Here is a 21,678-nt window from a genome sequence, read left to right on the forward strand (position 1 = left end):
ATGGATACGGGAAAAAAAAGAATCTCCTATATTAAGACATTTGATTGATTTATGGAATAAGGTAAATATGGACGATGAGATAAAGAAATCTTTACTAGCAAAAAGGACTTTAATTCAAAATAGGCTTATTCCTTTTACAATGGATAATAAACTTTTACATAATTGGTTTCAAAAAGGGATTAAATATATAGGTGACTGTTTTGAAGGAGGTATATTGATGTTGTTTGATCAATTAAAAAACAAATATAAAATATTAAATAACACTCTTTTCTGTTATTTTCAATTAAAAGCCTACTTACGAGAAAAGCTGGGACAAACAATGTTGATGCCAAAACCTAGTGAAATAGAAATATTAATTCAGAAAGGAAAAATTAAAAAATTTACATCTTGTATGTATAATTTGATTCAAAAGCAGACAATTAAATTAGGAATTCATAAATCAAGACAAAAATAGGAATCTGATCTGAATGTTAAAATTGATGGAAAAAACTGGTCAAGATTATGTTCTGATAGTATGAGAAATACAATAAATGTTCGACTTGGATTAATACAATATAATTTTTTACATCAATTATATATACCACAGAAAATAAATAGATTAAATTCAAATATGTCTGACCAATGTTTTCGATGTAATCAAGAAATTGGTACTTTTTTACATTCTACTTGGTCTTGTTTTAAAATTCAATCATTTTGGATTAATTTAAGACTTTTTTTGGAACAAATTATTGGAGTACAACTCCCACATAGTCCACTATTATTTTTATTAGGAGACATTGAAGGGACAATAATGAAATTTAAATTGAATAAGTATCAGAAAAAATTTATTAAAATTGCATTGGCAGTAGCCAAAAAAGTTATCGCAGTTACTTGGAAATCTGATTTAAATTTAACTATGGATCGTTGGAATAATGAAATACATAGTTGTATTCCACTTGAAAAAATTATGTATAATCTAAGAAATGAATATGATATATTTTTGAAAATTTGGTTCCCATACTTACAAAAGATAGGATTAAATACATAGGTCCTTTGAAGATAAAATTATAGTAATTGGGGAAAGTAAAAATAAATATCAAAATTATTTTGAACTCCACGGAGCATGTGGAGATCCTCCGATATCCAGGCAATCTTTCTTTTCTCTTTTTTTCTTCTTTCTTTAGATAAGGGTTAAGGGGAGGGGGGAGGGTTAATATTTTTTCTTACTATTTTATCACATTTATTCTTTGTAATTTCTAGAATTTAATAAATAAATAATATTTTAAAAAACTCTGGGGGTGTTCCTTCCACTGCCACCAAACTCATAGTTCCCTTACCACGCACCTCCCCTTTCCACCTTCTACCCACGATCAATAAACCTGTCTGTCCAGGTAGACCTATTGTTTATGATTGTTCCTGTCCCACCGAACTGCATACCTTCACTCTGTTTAATCCCCCTGGTTCAGGCCCTACCTACCTACATCCATGACACTTCACACGCTCTTGATCTTTTCAATGACTTTAAGTTCCCTGGCCCCAGTCATCTCATTTTTACAATGGATGGCCATCCCTTATACTCCTCCATTTCCCCACCAGGAGGGCCTCAAAGCTCTCTGCTTCCTTCTGGACAACAGACCCAACCAGTTCTCCTCCACCACAACTCTCCTCCATCTGACAGAACTGGTCCTCACCCTCAATAATTTCTTCTTCGACTCCTCCCACATCCTTCAGACCATAGGTATATCCCTGGGTGCTCACAGACGTCCCAGCTCTGCCTGCCTGTTGGTTGCTCCCCAATTTTTCCTACGCTACATCGATGACTGTATTGGTGCTGCTTCTTGAACTCATGCTGAGCTTGTTAACTTCATCAGCTTTGCCTCCAACTTCCACCCTGCCCTCCAGTTTACTTGGTCCTTCTCCAAAATCTCCCTCGCCTTTCTCGATCTCTCTGTCTCCATCTCTGGAATCTTTCATAAACCCACTGACTCTCACAACTATCTGGACTATACCTCTTCCCACCCTGTCATTTGCAAAAATGCCATGCCCTTCGCTCAGTTCCTCTGTCTTTGCTACACCTGCTCTCAGGATGAGGCTTTTCATTCCAGAACTACTGGGATGACCTCCTTCTTCAAAGAAAGGGGCTTCATCCTCCTGCCACCACACCAGGGATAGGTTTCCCACATGATTCTCCATAACTTCCGCCATCTCCAATGGGATCCAACCACCAAGCACATCTTTCCCTCCACTTCCCCCCCCCCCCCCCACCAGCTTTTTCAGGGATCTCTCCCTACGTGACTACCGTGTCCACTTGTCCCTCCCCAATGTTCTCCCTCCTGGTACTTACCCTTGCAAGCGGAACAAGTGCCACACCTGCGCCTACACCTCCTTCTTCACTACCGTTCAGGGACACATGCGGTCCTTCCAGGTGAGGCGACACTTCACCTGCGAGTCCGTTAGGGTCAGTGACTGTATCCGGTGCTCCCAGTGTGGCCTTCTGCATATCGGTGAGACCCGATGTAGATTGGGAGATTGCTTCGCCGAGCACCTTCTCTCCACCTGTCACAAAAAGTGGGATCTCCCAGAGGCCACCCGTTTCAATTCTACTTCCCATTCCTATTCCAACATGTCTGCCCGTGGCCTCCTTTACTGCTGCAATGAGGCGATACTCAGGTTGGAGGAGCAAAGTCTTATATTCCGTCTGGGTAGCCTCCAACCTGATGGCATGAATATTGAATTTTTGAACTGCCAGTAATTTCCAACCCCCACCCCCCCACCCTGTTCCCCATTTGCCATTCCTGTTTCTCTCTCTCACCTTATCTCATGACCTGCCCAGCACTTCCCTCTAGTGCTCCTCCTACTCCCCCCCCCCCCCGCAATTTAATCCCAGCCTAAACATGGGGCAATTTACAACGAACAATTAACCTACCGACCAATATGTCTTCGGACTCTGGGAGGAAACCCATCCAGTCACGGGGCGAAAGTACAAACTCCTTCCAGGGCAGCGGTGGGAATTGAACCTGGGTCTTCTGTACTGTAAACCGTTGTGCTAACTGCTACGCTACCGTGCTATGATGAACTTAGGGAGTCGGTCTGCAGAACCAATGGCAAGCAAGGGACCTGATATGATTGAGGACTGTAGTTCGCTCATCTCTTATCCCCCTTCTTACAATCTAGTTTGGCTGCAACCACGTGGGGCTGTAGGAGAGGTTCTGACACACTGAAGAGAGTCGAACGATGCAGGAAGGAGCATTAGTCGGTGACAGTGTGATTTTGGCCTTGATAGCTTGGGTAAGATGTTTGATGTACTGATTTGCTCAATTGAATCTTTCACGATTGGTGCAAAGGAAATTCTGAGATGATCAGGAATAGAGCAACTTACATCACACAGGGGATTAGGCTTCGAGCTAGTCGTTGTCATTCATGGATGGGGTGTGCCAGGTAGTGAGGGAGCCTCTAGTGGTGAGCAAATCCCATGTTACAGTTATGGGGCCAAAGAGCAAAACCATAGAAAGGGAAGGATATTCCTCCTTTTCAAATACTGTCTGATACATTTGGACCAAAGTGATAGCTTAGTCCCTTTAGATGACAAGAGCCAGGGTTTTCCCCTGTGATGGGGAGGAGGCCTCAGTGAGTTTCTGATGCCAATTTTATGCAGGGAAGGGGTATTATGCAAAGCAACATGTCTGGAGTTGGTATAAATTGCAAATTAGTGTAAGTTTAGGGTGATTCAATGCAGCAGCTTGTTGTAATAAAATTGGGAGTGGCAAATCAGATTGACTTTGTGGAAAGACCCCTTATGGCCAAGGACATTTCCTCAGAATTGGGAATAGCTGCAGATAAACAGATTTTAAAATGCAAAGGAAGGGGGTGGGAAAGAGAGAGTAAATAAAAGGTCAGCAGTAGAGTGCAGCAGAAAGTAAATGAATAAAGGGGCAGCGAGGCAAAGCAGCAGGTAGAAATGCAGAATGATTGATTAACTGCAGTGAAGCAGTGATATAAATCTGCGAAACGTGCTGCATATGCCAGTTATCTGAATTTGTTGAACTGTTGAGTCTGGAAAGCTCTAATGTATCTACTGAGAAGATGAGGTGTGGTGGCAGAGTTTACGCTGAGATTTACGGGGATGCTGCAGGAGGCAGAGGCGGAATGGAGACACACAATAACACTCAGCTTCAGGCTCGTTCCACATGTCTGTGTGTAGTCTCCCCAGCCAAGGGGAAATCACTTACTAAACTTAATACACGAGTAAATTAGTGTTTCATCTGGAAAGAGTAAAGAACTCCTGTCTGTTTTACATGTCCTAGAGTTGCACAAGTGAACGGTCTGTATCCATTTCTACTATTAGAACGTGTTCTGAACTTAAGGTGTATAGCAAAGCATTAACTTCAGCCACCAGTCTTCAGATCTGAATATGGACTGTAGATTAAGTTTGAAACGCAGCTCTGAACAATGGGCTCCTAAAAGCCGTGAACTACAGATAATATTCATTTGGGTGTCTGTAGCGTGGGTGCAAAGAAGGGGGTGTGAAAGATGCACGTAATTCAAAGCAAACATTGTAGATATATTGTAAATATAGAATTGCCCTTTGATCTTTAGCATATAAAATGCCATGTGTTGTTGGGTTGAGTGGACCTCGTCCTCTGAATGCCTGCTGTGTCTCATATCTACCAGTTACTTCTCTCTGGTAATTTTATTCACGTGACAACCACCACATTTGCCTGCATTACCATGAGAATGGGAGTATGAATTGGTGGCAATGGAAGAGTGAACCAGAATAGCCACAGGAGAACTGTCCCTCCACACTGGTGTTGGCGGAGGGGAGTTGAGGATGTTCAGATGAAGAAATCATGTTAGAGGTGTCAGAAATCGGGGAGGATAACCTGTGGAATTCAAGGGCTGGTGAGGGGTAGCAAAGGCAAGAGGGGTCCTATCCTGGTTCTGACAGAAGGGGCAGAATGGAGGGAATGGAATTGTTATGGTGATGACCCTGCCATGTGGGATGTGGAGGGGAATCCATAGAAGACGCATTGAAAGACCTGGAGTCATTCAGGATGCAAAGAAATGGGTAATATAGACTGGTGTTGCAATGGCCTTTAATGGATACAAGTCCTTAATCTTAGCTCTGAAATGGGACTAGAGAAGTTGAGGACCAGAAGGAAAGAATTAGAAGGGATCATGTGAAGGTGATAGTAAGAATTTTGTAGCAGAGATGATAAACTCCTCTCATTCAGAGCAGCTGAAGTAAGTGGTATTAATTTAGTAATCATCATCATAATATTGGACAAGGAAGTAAGATGGGGTTCTGAAGAGGTCTGAAATGTAGGTAAAGGTTCTTATAATGGTGGAAAACTTGTGGAAAGTGCAGCGCTTTTGTAAAGTAAGTGGTTGAGAAGCATGTTGAAGAAGACCAAGCCTTCACTACTTTCTTCCAGCCACAGTAATTAAGTTATTGCCAAGCATTTGAGTAGAACAACATTAACTCGTTATTCATCATTCCAAGCCTGAATGGTGACAAGGGCATGTCATCTTTGGGCAAGGTCTGCCTCTCTGTTTATGCAGTGAACTAGAGTGGAGTCCACTGTTCAATCTCAGGGCTATAAGGTGTAGCCTGACCCGCTTCCAGAGAGGCCCTTTCTAATCCGCTGTCTGTTACTCCTTTTCTTCCCCTTCCAACTCTTCCTTTCTTCTTGCTGTTGTGCATTGGGTGAGAGATGTATCCTCATGGTAGCAAGACCATGGTAGCGAGGTTGTGACTGTATTTCTCCTCCACAGGACAGAAGTCCACATTGCACTGAGGAGCCGAGGACAGGGGGACTACCCGCTGCAGCTGTAATTGGATTTAAGTCGACGGTCTCAAGCAAACTAAGTCCTGATGAAGGGTCTTGGCCCAAAATGTTGACTGCTAACTTCTCTTCCATAGATGCTGCCTGGCCTGCCGAGTTCCTCCAACACTCTGTGTGTTTTCCAAGTGGTTGACATCCACAATGCAGAGCTTCACACGGGTGTAATTTTCCATCCCTTGACTTTTCAGGAGCCCAGAAACCAGAAGAGTGGCCTGGATAAAAGCTGGATAGAGTGGAAATGGGAGAATGTTTGGGTTATTAAGGCAGCCAAGGATCTGAGGGCATAGCTTCAGAATTTCTTCAGCAAGAGGGTGATTAATGTATGGGATTCATTGACGGAGAGCACATTGGAGTGTATATACACTCAGGGGCTACTTCATTAGGGACAGCTCTACATCTGCTCGTTAATGCAAACATCAAATCAACCAATCATGTGGCCGCAACTTGATGCATAAAAGCATGCAGACATGGTCAAGAGGTCCAGTTGTTACTCAAATGAGGAAGAAATGTGACTTAAGTGACTTTTACCGTGGAAAGAGTGTTGGTGCCAGATGTGGTGGTTTGAGTATCTCAGAAACTGCTGAGCCCTTGAGATTTTCATGCATAACAGGCTCCAGAGTTTACAGAGAATGATGCAAAAAACCCCCAGAAAAAAAACATCCAGTGAGTGGCAGTTCTGTGGGTGAAAATGCCTTGTTAGTGAGAGAGATCAGAGGAGGATGGCCAGACTGGTTCAAGCTGACTGGAAGGCGACAGTAACTCAAATAGCCACACGTTACAACAGTGGCATGCAGAAGAGTATCTTTGAATGTACAACACGTTGAACTTTGAATGGATGTGCGACAGCAGCAGAAGGCCACACTGGGTTCCAGTCCTGTACCTAATAAAGTGGCCGCTGAGCGTAAGTCAGAGGTTGATAAGTTCTTGATTAGTAAAGGGGTTAAAGGTTACAGGGAGAAGGCAGGAGGATGGGGTTGAACAAAAATCAAGCTATGCTCAAGCGGCTGAGCAGAATCAATGGACCACGTGGCCTAGTTCTGCTCCTAGATCTAATGGTCTTATGCTGTTGATATTCTCCAGTTAAGGGGAATAGAGGACGGTTTATGCTATTCATGGTTGTCTAGAATGAACTAGACTAGGAGTTCATTGCAACAATCACCTTTGTCCCCACAATGGCAGAGAGGTTCCATGCTGTGGGGCTCTTGTTTAAAGGATAACAGATCTCCATAATCACTGGCTTAAAAATCTTACAGTTGCATGGCTCCCTGAGCAGGTCAAGGCAAGATTCCAATGCCCCGAAGCCTCTTGAAGGACAGGTCCACTTGACCAGACTGATGCACCCTTCCTCCTCCAGCCTGCACCACCCCAGGGTGCTGTTGGAAATCTGGTGAGATCACAGCCAAAGTAGCCTCTGCTTCTGACACAAAAAGACAGCTTCACTTCTAAAATGCTCTCAAACGTCCATCGGTCTGCACTTCCGAAGTGTAGAGGACTGAGCCCAGTGAGCTCTGTTCTACATGATTCAGCAGCAAATCTGCAAGCGATTGATTAGCCCTTTTGGAAAGTAGGTAGAACTGTCTGTCCCTGTTTCACAGTCCTCTCTCCTAGTCTCTGCTGTTCCGACCTGATATCCTGTGGACCGACCACAATGGGTGGTAGGTAATTCCAAGTAGCTGGCAGGGAAGACATCAGTCGTCCATTGAACTAATACCACTCTTGCATGCTCTCCATTCCTTAGGTGCTTGTACCTGATGCATGTGCAGACAAATGATAAAAATATTCATTGCATACATTGTCCTCTGAGGTGACATTATGTTTAGAAATTGATTTTTTTTTGTTTTCAGTTTCATTTAGAAATCAGGCGCTGAGCTATCAAGTCTCCAGATCATGGAATTCTAGAGGTAAACAAATGTGCACTACAAATTCTGAAGGTGCCATCTGAAATTTAATACGTTTTTAATGAGAGTTGACTCAAAGGCCTTGTACCTAGTGGCATAATAGCAGGACCCAGGGATGTAACAATAGCGCCCTCTATTGATCAAAACTAAAACCTGTGCCTGTGGGACGAAATGTTGCTTTGAATCCGAGAATAACCTATCCCTAAGTGGCCAATGAACAGAGCACAGCAATTGTGATCAAATTTACCTTGTTTCATCTGTACAGTCATGGAATAATCCAAAATTAAAAATTCTTTCCCTGATCAGTCACTTTGCCTTTGAACAGGATCTTCAAGAATTGAGACTTCTGAAATCTGTCAAAGAATTTCATGACTGTTTGCTCGAGGAACTTTCACCCCCGTGTTATTTTATATCCTTTTTCATCTCAGACTGAGATCAAAGGACCTTCCAACAGTTAGCCACAATCATAGATTTGTTTTCTTAAATGTTGGAGTTAAGAATGAGAAAAGGATTTATTTTTCTCTTCTTAGAAGAGGAAGATCATCTTAAAGACTAACAGGTTAATAGGGGGAAAGTATAGGGAACAGCAGCAAAATACTAGAAGCATACAGTATTATTTATATTACACTAATTAAAATTCTGATTAAATGCTATTATTTCAATGTATTAGAAGATATGGGAATGCAGGTCAGAAATTGGCTGCTGTAAATAAACGGGCCGGCTGATAGGAGGACAGACTTGGCAACAGAGAAATTGTTATTAGAAAAAGATGCACAGGATAAATAATATTCAGTGATGAGGAGGAGTCGCTGCGACGTGTTGGAGTATATTGAAAAGCCAGAACAAGAATAATACGAGAGTGACATCTGCGAGGAAAGTACATTCAGTTTCACAGGAGGCTCATTGGAAATGAATGACAAGATAAAGGAACAACATAAAAGGGCAGAACAGTGCTGGAAATTAAAAACAATTATTCATTGTATGCCGCTCTGTTCCATGTACTGTACAAGCCGTCTAGATCTGGAACAAAGTCTAATATGGAATGGGAGGTGAAATAGCAATGGGGTGAGGGAGCACAGAGTGCAATGGGAAGATAATCACATGCTGCAATATCATCAGGCAGGACAAGGGCACGGGCTCCAAAACTTCGGAGCAACTTGTTGTAGATTATTCACTTGCCGAAAGAGAGTCAATGAAACCCATTGGGAACTAGGATATTTATAGTACATTTAACCACAGAAGAGAATTAATTTCACTGCTTTGTTGCTGAAAAGATTGCCAAAAGTTACCAAGTGTAATAACATAACATCCTTCCTCTTATCTGTGTCCAACTTTCTAAATTCTTAGATTTGGCAGTCTCACATCTGTATTTCAGGTTCCCCAGATAAGAGGAATGTAAAAATAGAATCTGGTCTGTACATACCGACTGTGTGGTGAAAAAGGCACAACAGTGCCTCTTTCACCTTAGATAGTTGAAGAAGTTCAGCATGAGTACCCAAATACAGTACTAAGGACTTTCTGCAGGGGCACAATTGAGATTATCCTGACTGGCTGCATCACTGCCTGGTATGGGAACTGTACCTCCCCTAATCGCAGGACTCTACAAGTGGTGCGGACAGCCCAGCGCATCTGTAGATGTGAACTTCCCACTATTCAGGACATTTACAGAGACAGGTGTGTAAAAAGAGCCGAAAGGATCATTGGGGACCCGAGTCACCTCAACCACAAACAGTTCCAACTGCTACCATCTGGGAATCAGTACTGCAGCATAAAAGCCAGGACCAACAGGCTCCAGGACAGCTTCTTCCACCAGGCCATCAGACTGATTAATTCATGCTGATGCAACTGTATTTCTATGTTATATTGGCTGTTCTGTTGTGCATAATATTTATTATAAATTACTATAATTGGATATTGCACATTTGAAGAGAGCCATAATGTAAAGATTTTTACTCGTGTGTGAAGGATGTAAGTAATAAATTCAATTCAAATAAAAATCTGAAATCTGATGTAAGGCAAATAGAAAAGTTGAAATGATGAGCAAATTTGGCAATGTATTTTCTATATGCAAAATGGTTTGGCATTCTCTCCACATTTCCTTGCACAACAGAAGCAACATTTTCTGAAGTTGGGCTCATTGACTGGCTCATATTGACTTGGCTCAATGATTTCACTACACAGCTAAGAACGAATAAATAAGCACAAGATACCAAGGATCTCAAAAGCGAGTCAATGAAACCAGAGGTAACTAAGATAATTATAGACACAAAGTACACTGCAGATGCTGGGATCAAAGCAATACGTACAAAACGCTGGAGGAACTCAGCAGGTCGGGCAGCATCCGTGGAAACGAGCAGTCAACGTTTCGGGCCGAGACCCTTCGTCAGGACTGAAGAGGGAGGGGGCAGGGGCCCTATAAAGAAGGTGGGGGGGGGAGGGTGGGAAGGAGAAGGCTGGTAGGTGCCAGGTGAAAAACCAGTAAGGGGAAAGATCAAGGGGTGGGGGAGGGGAAGCAGGGAGGGGATAGGCAGGAAATGTGAAGAAGGAATGTAAGGGGAAAGCACTATGGGTAGTAGAAGGAGGCGGAACCATGAAAGAGGTGATAGGCAGCTGGAGGAGGAGGCAGAATGAAACTGAGATGGTGGAAGGGAGGGGGAGGGAATTACTGGAAGTTGGAGAATTCGATGTTCATACCAAGGAGCTGGAGACTACCCAGACGATATATGAGGTGTTGCTCCTCCAACCTGAGTTTGGCCTCATCATGGCAGTAGAGGAGACCATGTATGGACATATCCGAATGGGAATGTGAATCAGAGTTGAAGTGGATGGCAACTGGGAGATCCTGTCTGTTGTAGTGGATGGAGTGGAGGTGCTCGACGAAGCGATCCCCCAATCTGCGACTCCCTGGTCCACACATCCCTCCCCACGGATCTCCCACCTGGCACTTATCCCTGCAAGCATAAGTGTCCTGTCCCTACACCTCCTCTCTTACCACCATTCAGGGCCCCAAACAGTCCTTCCAGGTGAGGCAACACTTCACTTGTGAGTCTGCTGAGGTAATCTATTGCATCCGGTGCTCCCGGTGCGGCCTCCTCTACATCAGCGAGACCCAACGCAGATTGGGGGATCACTTCATCGAGCACCTCCGCTCCGTCCACTACAACAGACAGAATCTCCCGGTTGCCACCCACTTCAACTCTGCTTCACATTCCCATTCGGATATGTCCATACATGGCCTCCTCTACTGCCATGATGAGGCCAAACTCAGGTTGGAGAGGCAACACCTCATATACCGTCTGGGTAGTCTCCAGCCCCTTGGTATGAACATCGAATTCTCCAACTTCCAGTAATTCCCTCCCCCTCCCTTCCCCCATCCCAGTTTCACTCTGCCTCCTCCTCCAGCTGCCTATCACCTCTCATGGTTCCGCCTCCTTCTACTACCCATAGTGCTTTCCCCTTACATTCCTTCTTCACATTTCCTGCCTATCCCCTCCCTGCTTCCCCTCCCCCACCCCTTGATCTTTCCTCTTACTGGTTTTTCACCTGGAACCTACCAGCCTTCTCCTTCCCACCCTCTTCCCACCTTCTTTATAGGGCCCCTGCCCCCTCCCTCTTCAGTCCTGATGAAGGGTCTTGGCTCGAAACATTGACCGTTCGTTTCCACGGATGCTGCCCGACCTGCTGAGTTTCTCTAGCGTGTTGTACATGTTGCTAAGATAATTATAGTACCCGGTATATTTAACCATAGAAGAGATTTAATTTCACTGCCTTGTCATAGAAAGACTGCAATTGCCAGAAGTTACCAGTGAAGTTTGAGTACATTCGAATAAGCAAAATAATAAATGAATGAAGTATACTGGGCCTGTCTAGACTTAAGGTGGTATCGCTGTTCCTCCTGTGTGTATGGCATAACTACTTCCATATACATACACATTAAATTCAATGGAGTAAAGATTTCAGTCCTTGGCATCATGTAAAATCATCAACTTAAATGTGAGCAGATGGCAACATCTTTGTTTACAAATACTGAAATTATAATTAACATTAACTACTAAATTTGCACTACAACTTTAATAAAAATATCCTTTTGTTTGGTAATTCATTATCTTCATAATCAAAAATCTCAGATTTGAAATAAAACAAACTGAAAACAATTTTACGTTTAACATTTTGCCATTTCCTGTGAAATATTTCACCTTAAAAGTTCAGCTCTATGTTTTGTAAAAACGAAGGTTCTTTCACACTCTCGACCTTCTCTTCAGAAGGCAAGTATCGGGAACGGCTCATTGCCAGTGTTCTGTGTGAGCAGACAGAAGGCCATGGGGTTATAAAGCAATACAGCACAGAAGCAGAAGAGAGCTGAGAGGTCCGGCAATGTTCACTACTCAATATTACCTGTAATTCATCAGGAATAGAAGTAGGACTTTGTGGCAAGGAGATCAGTCAGTCTGTCACCTTTAGCTGCTCATGCCAATGATCTTTGAACAATATTGGGAAATATTAGAGGCAGGATCATTTCAAGGGTGGCAAACCTGTGGCACATGTGCCTAAGATGGCACATGCAAAAAACATTTTGTTGGCACGCGGTATGCAGTGCTTTCCCCTTGGTTCTTTAAACCTCACCCATAATTAAGGATACATAAAAGATTATCTTTACTGCCAACTGAAGCAGCAAACGATATTTTTACAACCCCAGAGCTGTGAGATGTTTTCACAAGAAATGTCTCACTCCGGCTTGTTGCCATCTGGATAGTTGTGAGAACAGGTGACTTTGAGTGATATGTTTTGAAATCCTTGCAGAACTGCAGTCCGCATCAGTATTTGGATAGTAAGCAGTTACAATAATAATACTATTTTCAACTGTCTTTTAAAACAATTAATAATTTTGAATAGATTTTCTAAAATGCTTCATTTATTTCAATCTGTCTCTGTTTTATTAATAGTAAAATAATAAATACACGTAAATATGCAACATAACATCCTTTTTCCTTACAAAGTGCATAATTATTGTTACTAATTCACTAATCAATGATAATCTCTCTTCAAATTTAGATTATCACCAATTTGGGCACACAGTCTCAAAAAGGTTTGCCACCCCTCATACAAGATACAGTGGGGAGGGGGAGAATGAAAAGGAATATGCACATCAAAACAGTTTCTGACTTGAAGCAGTGGGAGTGACAACAGAATTACAACTGTTACATTCTGCTTTGGACCAAGGATGGGAAGATGCTAATGGAATCCAAAGGTGATGAGCAATTTGTTGGCCGCACCTTCCATTATGTTGCTGACAACGGAAACTAAACAGACAGGCGACAATCGGCTGATGTTTATGAGCAAACATACATAGCCAGTCTCCTCAGTATCACATAGAAGAGAGAGCTGTAACTGTACTAGAACAGCATGGCTGGGGAGAGTCCAGTGCCAGGGCACAATTCACAAGCACTAAAACTGAGCTGGTGTTATGCCTTTTCCTTATCTCAGACTCTCCTGATGTTATGTGCAATGAACGAGGTTGCCTTCTATCTTCAGGAGGAGAGCACGTAATCGCCATTCATGAATGAAGATGGCTAAAACACCTCAGCCTCGTCTTCTGAACTCTTGTTCTCCCATTTGAAGTTTAATTGCACATTCACGAATTGATGTGGAAGGCTAGTACAGCCTTGATTGGACCCACTGCCTGTTGGATCGCTGTGCTCAGCCAATAAGCCTGCTGTTGCTTCTGCTGGTTAGCTTGTACTCCTGTGGTGAACCATACTCTTAGCACCTTAATTTTAATTAATGCAGGTACCACTCCTGGTGTGACCTTCTGCTATGCTCAATCAATTAGTATTAGTCTTCTCACTTAAAGTCAAGGGTAGAGTGAAGGATGGACGTCCAGTGTTGAGCCTCTGGACTGGTCAGAATCTGCCTTGATTAGTATTTTGTTAGTTCCACACAGCATTATAGAGACTGTTCTCTGTGTGAAGACAGGACTTCAACTCCACGAGGACTGGGTGGTAGGCCAATCAGGTGGCCTGGGCAGGATGAGGTTAACTGGAATTTCCCCCTTGTTGTTTCTCAAGATTACTAATTTAATTGGTTCATCACCGCATTGTGTGCACAAGGGCCTGTTCCTGTGCTCGAAGTTCTATGATTTATTAACAGCCGAGGCAGGGAGAAACTTTCTCCAGTGTGAGACCTTACTGGCATTTGGGATATTCAAGGGATTTATCATTCAAAAGAGGTGAATGTGGTGATCAGCCAGAAGTTTCCTTTGACCGGATGCCTTAAGCTTCCTAGGGTCTTGGGTCAATGTAGAGGACTTTTAGAGCCAGCGGAGGGAAAAGAGCTACTGGAGAAGAGTTTGTCAAATTGGCTGTGAGGTAGAATGCTGTGACTGTGGTGATAACAGTGGGAAAGAAACAAAGCTCTGATGAAGATCTATCAAACTGAAATGTTAAGCCTGTTTCTCTTACACAAATATCGCCAGGTCTATTGTTTTCTCTTCTTCATTCCAGCAACTTACATATTGTTTCTTTTATATTGTCTTTATCAAAGACTGAATAACCTTACAGGAAAGATGTAGAGGCACCACTGACAGTCCAGAAAAGACTGACAAGTAAGGTTCTGGGACCGAGGGACTAGCTTAAGTTTAAAGACTGAGAATGTTTTCTTTAGTGATGTATATAAAATAACGAGAGGCCGGACAGGGTGGGTGGCAGTAGGCTGTACGTTCCGTTCTTGATGGAGTGGTTATGGGTTGGAGGCCAGAGGTATAAAAGAAAAAAAATTAAGAGTAATTTGAAGGTAATCTTATACGTAGCATTTGATTGGATTTGGAATGCACAGCCAGCAGATGTGACGGAGGAAGAGTTCGAGAGTGAATTGGATAAATATATGGTGAAGAAAAAAAATCACAAGGTCATAGAGAAAAGGCTTTGAAGAAGAACCAGTGATTTGCTCTGGTAGGGTCAAAAGCAGAATCAAGATGATTACCATTGACTTAAATTATGTGAAATTTTAAAAAAAAAATTTTTGGAGCCAAAGGAGTCACAGAAATGAAAGTGTTAACATATTAGGAGAGTTTGATAGTTCAGGACCTGCACTCACTGGAGTTTACATGAAAGAGGAGGGAAATCTCATTGAAACCTACCAAATATTGAAAGGTGCATATAGAGTGAACGTGGAGAGGATATTTCTATTCGGCAGAGAGCCTAGGACCAGAGGGCACAGCCTCGGAATAGAAGGATATCCCTTTGTTACAGAAATGAGGAGGAGTTTTTTAGCCAGAGAATGGTGAATCTGTGGAATTTATCACCACACACGGCTATGAAGGCCAAGTCATTGAGTGTATTTAAAGCAGAGTTTGATAGGTTCTTGATTAGTCAGGGCATGAAAGGTTATAGGGGGAAGTCAGGAGAATGGAGTTGAGAGGGAAAATAAATCAGCCATGATGGAATGGTGAAGACTTGATAGCCAAGTGGTCTAATTCTGTAATTATGTCTATTGGCTTATGGTCAGTGCAGTAAAAGACATAAAATTACAGTAAGTAATGCAAGTAAATAAATAAGCAATAGACAATAGACCGTAGGTGCAGGAGTAGGCCATTCGGCCCTTCTAGCCAGCACCACCATTCACTGTGATCATGGCTGATGTACCCCGTTCCTGCCCTCTCCCCATATCCCTTGACCCCGCTATCTATAAGAGCTCTATCTAACTCTCTCTTGAATGCATCCAGAGACTTGGCCTCCACTGCCTTCTGGGGCAGAGCATTCCACATATCCACCACTCTCTGGGTGAAAAAGTTTTTCCGCATCTCTGTTCTAAATGGCCTACCCCTTATTCTTAAACTGTGGCCTCTAGTTCTGGACTCACCCATCAGCGGGAACATGCTTCCTGCCTCCAGCGTGTCCAATCCCTTCATAATCTTATATATCTCAATCAGATCCCCTCTCACCCTTCTAAATTCCAGTGTATACAAGCCCAGTCGCTCCAATCTTTCAACATATGACAGTCCCGCCATTCCGGGAATTAACCTTGTGAACCTACGCTGCACTCCCTCAATAGCAAGAATGTCCTTCCTCAAATTTGGAGACCAAAACTGCACACAATACTCCAGGTGGGGTCTCACCAGGGCCCTGTACAGCTGCAAATAGTGAAAATAAATGAAATAACTAGTGTGCATGGGTCATGGACCTTTCAGAATTCTGGTGGCAGAGGAGAAGAAGCTGTTTCTGAAAAACTGAGTGTTGGTCTTCAGGCTCCAGCACCTCCTCCCGATGGTTGTAACAAGAAGAGGGCAAGTCCCAGATGGTAGGGGTCCTTAGTGGTGGGCGTCTCCTTCTTGATGTTCTACTTCTTGAAGATATTCATGCTAGTAGGAAAGGCTGTACCCGTGATGGAGATGGCTGATTCTATAGCTCTCTGCAGCCTCTTGTGGCTCTGTCCATTGAAGCTGTAAGATTGCACTCCACCACAGATCTGTGGAAAATTTCAAGGGACTTTGGAGACATACCAAATCTCCTAACAAAGAGGAGCTGCTGGTGTGCCTTCTTCATGACTGTATCATGACTGTTGAGTCCAAGACAGATCTTCTGAACTGTTGACAACCAGGAACTTGAAGCTGCTCATCCTTTCCACCACTGATCCTTCAATAAGGACTGGTGAGTGTTCTTCTAACTGCTCCTTCCTGAACTCCACAATCAATTACTTGGTCTTGCTGGTGGTGAGTGTGCAGTGGCTGTTGTGATGCCAATCAACCAGTGAACTTACCGTACTGCTCTTTGTCACTATCTGTGATTTAACTAAAACAGTGGTGTCATTGGCAGATTTAGAGATAGAGTTTGGATTGTACCTAGCCACACAGAGCATCGAGAAGGTAGAGTAGTGGGCTAAGTGTGCTTGCTTGAGATGCAGCTGAGTTAATTGTCAGCAAGGAGACGTTATTTCCGATCAGCACTGACTGCAGCCTCCCACTGAGGAAGCTGAGGATCCAGAGGCAGAGGGAGGTACGGAGGTGTAAGTTTTGGAGCTTGTTGAGGGGGTGATGGCGTTGAACGCTGGGCTGTAATTGACAAAAGGCAGACTTCCATATGTTTTGCTATTCCAAGGCCGAGAGGTGAAATAGCATGGGGCACGATGGGCTGAATGGCCTTCTGTCCGATCAGTAGTCTATGAGCCTGTGAGCATCTTTGTGATTTCCAAATAAGATTAGAGAAACATATGGAATTAGGATGAAGATTTGCCTGTGTTCTAGGGCTCAATTATGTTATAATAATGACTGGAATATTGTTTTACCTGTTATTATCTTAATGGTAATATGTATAAAATTAAATGTCATTAATAACTGCAAAAGAAACATAAAGGACACAGAATTTAAGACATTGGGAGCGTACTTTCGCTATCTTATAACCATGTGGTGAACTACATATACCTGTCTGGACACGCCCCCCCCTGCTGACTGCTCCTGTGGCTCCTCCCACTGACTGTGGCTCCTCCCACAGACCCCGGTATAAAGGTGATTGGAGCCTGGGCCCTGCCCTCAGTCTCCAGGATGTAGTATGGTGGTCAATTGCTGCTTGTTCTTTCTTCCAGCCAATAAAAGCCTATATCTCGCCTCACGTCTCAGAGAGTTATTGATGGTGCATCAAACCATATAACAATTACAGCACAAAAACAGGCCATCTCGGCCCTTCTAGTCCGTGCCGAATGCTTACTCTCACCTAGTCCCACTGACCCACACTCAGCCCATAACCCTCCATTCCTTTCCTGTCCATATACCTATCCAATTTTACTTTAAATGACAATACCGAACCTGCCTCTACCACTTCTACTGGAAGCTCGTTCCACACAGCTACCAATTTCTGAGTAAAAAAATTCACCCTCGTGTTACCCTTAAACTATTGCCCCCTAAATCTCAACTCATGTCCTCTTGTTTGAATCTCCCCTACTCTCAATGGAAAAAGCCTATCCACGTCAACTCTATCTATCCCCCTCATAATTTTAAATACCTCTATCAAGTCCCTCCTCAACCTTCTACGCTCCAAAGAATAAAGACCTAACTTGTTCAACCTTTCCCTGTAACTTAGGTGCTGAAACCCAGGTAACATTCTAGTAAATCTTCTCTGTACTCTCTCTATTTTGTTGACATCTTTCCTATAATTCGGACACCAGAACTGTACACAATACTCCAAATTCGGCCTTACCAATGCCTTGTACAATTTTAACATTACATCCCAGCTCCTATACTCAATGCTCTGATTTATAAAGGCCAACATACCAAAAGCTTTCTTCACCACCCTATCCACATGAGATTCCACCCTCAGGGAACTATGCACCATTATTCCTAGATCACTCTGTTCTACTGCATTCTTCAATGCCCTACCATTTACCATGTATGTCCTATTTGGATTATTCCTACCAAAATGTAGCACTTCACACTTATCAGCATTAAACTCCATCTGCCATCGTTTAGCCCACTCTTCTAACTGGCCTAAATCTCTCTGCAAACTTTGAAAACCTACTTCATTATCCACAACGCCACCTACCTTAGTATCACCTGCATACTTACTAATCCAATTTACCACCCCATCATCCAGATCATTAATGTATATGACAAGCAACATTGCACCTACTACAGATCCCTGAGGCACACCACTAGTCACCGGCCTCCAACCTGACAAACAGTTATCCACCACTACTCTCTGGCATCTCCCATCCAGCCACTGTTGAATCCATTTTACTACTTCAATATTAATACCTAACGATCTTCAGTTAGACGCTGCGAGAACATGAGAAAAAAACACGAGTAAATCCAACCTTCGTATCCTCTTCAACGAAGATTAAACAGGAATTAACGACATTTGCTCTTTGAATATATTACAGCCTGGGAAAATGCGTCATATTGACTCATTTGGGTAGCGTAGAAGTTTATGGTTTATCTTCCCTTTGGCCGTGGGATTGAATCGGAGAGAGGACGTTGCCCGTGGGTGAATTCTCAAAACGCTCGGTCGCTGGAATACACCAGCTGTCACGTAGTCTTGACAAGAGAGGCCTTGGTCGAGTGGCTGGGAAGCCCAAGACCCGTGGAGACAAGGCATTGCCACACAGACTTGGCAATGGCACACACATACACTGTATACAGACATAGACGCGTGCGCAAGAGCACATCCTCACCAAACATACGGACACAAACAATCTTACTTAAATCCTGTTCCGGCGTCCCTACCATTTGTCACTCCCACCTTATTCCTTCATCTGCTCTCTTAAATGCCTCATTTTGTTCCCCTCCTTTTCTGCTCACTCTCTCTTCACACTTTCCCTCTTAGCCCCTTCTTTTCTCTCTACATTGCCCCATTTCATCAGTCTCTCTCTCCCCCCCCCCACCCCCCATTTCATATCTGTCCCTAAGAATGGACACTCATCTACCTTTACCCCTCACCCTCTTCGGGGCTGCCGTGCGACACCGTTCCACCACTTCGCCCGCCCCTGACAGCTCCAAGATCCACGCCGCCGGTCCCAGAAGCCGGATCTCGGCCCAAGAGCCCCAGGGGAACCTTCAGTCGTCACCCCGACACCAGCAGAGTCTTTCCAAGGGACACGTTTGTTTTTCGATGGGAGACAAACGCTAATGCGCAGCAGCTCCGTGCCGCCACCTCCTGGAAGACGGTAAAGCTGCAGGAAATACTCGCGGGACGGATGATAGATAGATAGATAGATAGATAGATACTTTATTCATCCCCATGGGGAAATTCAACATTTTTTCCAATGTCCCATACACTTGTTGTAGCAAAAACTCATTACATACAATACTTAACTCAGTAATAATATGATATGCATCTAAATCACTAATTCAAAAGCATTAATAATAGCTTTAAAAAAAAAGTTCTTAAGTCCTGGCAGTTGAATTGTAAAGCCTAATGGCATTGGGGAGTATTGACCTCTTCATCCTGTCTGAGTCACGAATAATTTTACATGCTCAAGTTTATGCAGACTTTTTTACCTTAACATTGATGCGGCTATGTAGCAGCAAGTGTACTTTTCAACATCAGCTTTTGGGAAGGTGACGGAAACAGCTTGTTCATTGCAATAACATGCAGCAAATCTGGAACTCACGGCAAACGAACTCCGAGCTCTCGAGAATTTGATTCTCAGCCCGACGGTCTGTGAAATCGTAAGTAAATTCAACCGCAGGAAGTTTAAGTGGAAAGAAAAGAAATGGTGAAATATTAACACAAGATTTGGGTGAGAATGAGATCTTGGAATTTAGGTGAACACCAAAATGGCTTGTATTTTTCTCTATTTTGAGGGCGATTAAATCACTTATTATAAAGATTAGATCTCTTCACCGAAAAGAGCAAGGCACTCTCATAATCCGTGATTTTTAGCTTTCTCAGCAAATATTTTAGAGATTTCTTCTTCAAGCACACTGAATACATAGGCAGAACGGAAGATCTTTGAACCCCGGGGTCCACACTCATATCGAGCCGACGAAGCTTTTTCAACCCCACCCCTCCCGCCCCTACAAAGAGAGAGGACAACAATGTTTTTTAACTTAAGACTCTGAGCAGTCTTCCTTCCGTGTGAGTTGTGTAAGTTTCTATAAGGTAGCAACTTTTAAGATTTAGCTTGTTGCTTTAATGTCAACTTTCATTCAAAGACATACAATTTGTGAAGTGTGGATTGAAACTGTCCTGACACATTTTCCTGTAGTGCCTTTTAACAACAGGGGAAGACCATTATGACTATACTAACCAATTCTGAACTAAATTGCACTTGGATTTACATTGAAAACTATTTCCCATCAGTTCATATCAACGACAATATATAATTTCATCCTAAACATAAATTGCCTTTTCTTCTTGCCCTAAATTATGCTTTTCAGTAAAAAGAATGAAATTGATACATATTGAGCACATGTGATTACTAATTCATGTGACCTTTGGGGACTCCAATATTATCCTCACAGTGGGTAGAAATTTATTTTTAATACAGAAGCTACTAATTGAAAACTGAGATATGACTCCTGCTGCTTAGGCCATTATTATGCTGAGCATCAATATGAATTAATTAGAAATTTTATATTATTCACTCAATAAATGTAGTGTCATCCAACATACTGAAAAAGAAGTTGCCATGATTTGTTGGTAAAAAGTAATAAGTCAGCTGGTTGAAGTAGTTTGTTAAAGTATTTTGAAAAGTTATGTTTCATTGAATTGTAGATTTATAAACATATTTTACCAATTCATGGAGTCTAGAAATTCAGCACATATATTGTTCAGCTAGACCATCTTAATTGAAGCAATGGTAGGGATAATTTCAGTCCTTCCAAGAATTGGTTCACCTGTTTCTAAAAAGAAATGGGATAGTCACCATTGCTCTCTTCCCAATTATTTTCAGTCTTTTTAAAAAGTCTGTAGTGGATTAGCAATGATGGTGATCATCAAGCTGCTTTGCAAACTGCAAGATTGCACCAGAACTGAAAGTGCCACAGCATACTGTTCAGATACTTCAGTGTGCAGTTCAGAATTAAGGAAATGCCAAACTGAATCGTGGTATCAGCTGCCAGTTACCAGCTGCGTTGCCCATTGACGTTACGTAGGTTGTGTTGTCAGATCTGCTTATTTACTCCTGTGTTTAGCTCTCCGCTGCTCAGCAAATGTCTACATACCGTGGCGTCTGTAGGCTCTTTTGTATTGCTGCTTGAATAACATAGAGAGAGCTATCGACAGAACATCTATCCTTATGTGAAAACAGTAACTCTAATCTAAATGGTAGCATCTGATACAACAATGTATCAAAGTATCACCACTGGATACAATCAGTTTTTAAAGCTATACTTACATTTAAGTACAGCACATACACTAAAACATTTTTTTTCAATTAAGAGGATATTTTAATAGGGACAATGAATATTACTGCATGTTATCGTGGGGTATTAGACCTCAGAAAGGACTATCACATATTTACCTTTTTAT

General features: G+C 42.7%; 1 long non-coding RNA gene across 1 annotated transcript in view; it reads right to left on the bottom strand.

The window, feature by feature from the left end:
- Positions 1-19,321, bottom strand: part of LOC140738302 (uncharacterized) — a 44,934-nt gene extending 25,613 nt beyond the window's left edge. The window contains exon 1 of the long non-coding RNA XR_012101349.1: positions 19,130-19,321. This is a non-coding gene — a long non-coding RNA (uncharacterized lncRNA). The remainder of the gene's footprint in view (positions 1-19,129) is intronic.
- Between the last annotated feature and the right edge of the window lie 2,357 nt (positions 19,322-21,678).

This window comes from Hemitrygon akajei, chromosome 14 (genome assembly GCF_048418815.1).
Source record: "Hemitrygon akajei chromosome 14, sHemAka1.3, whole genome shotgun sequence".
In the NCBI taxonomy this organism is placed as follows: domain Eukaryota; kingdom Metazoa; phylum Chordata; class Chondrichthyes; order Myliobatiformes; family Dasyatidae; genus Hemitrygon; species Hemitrygon akajei.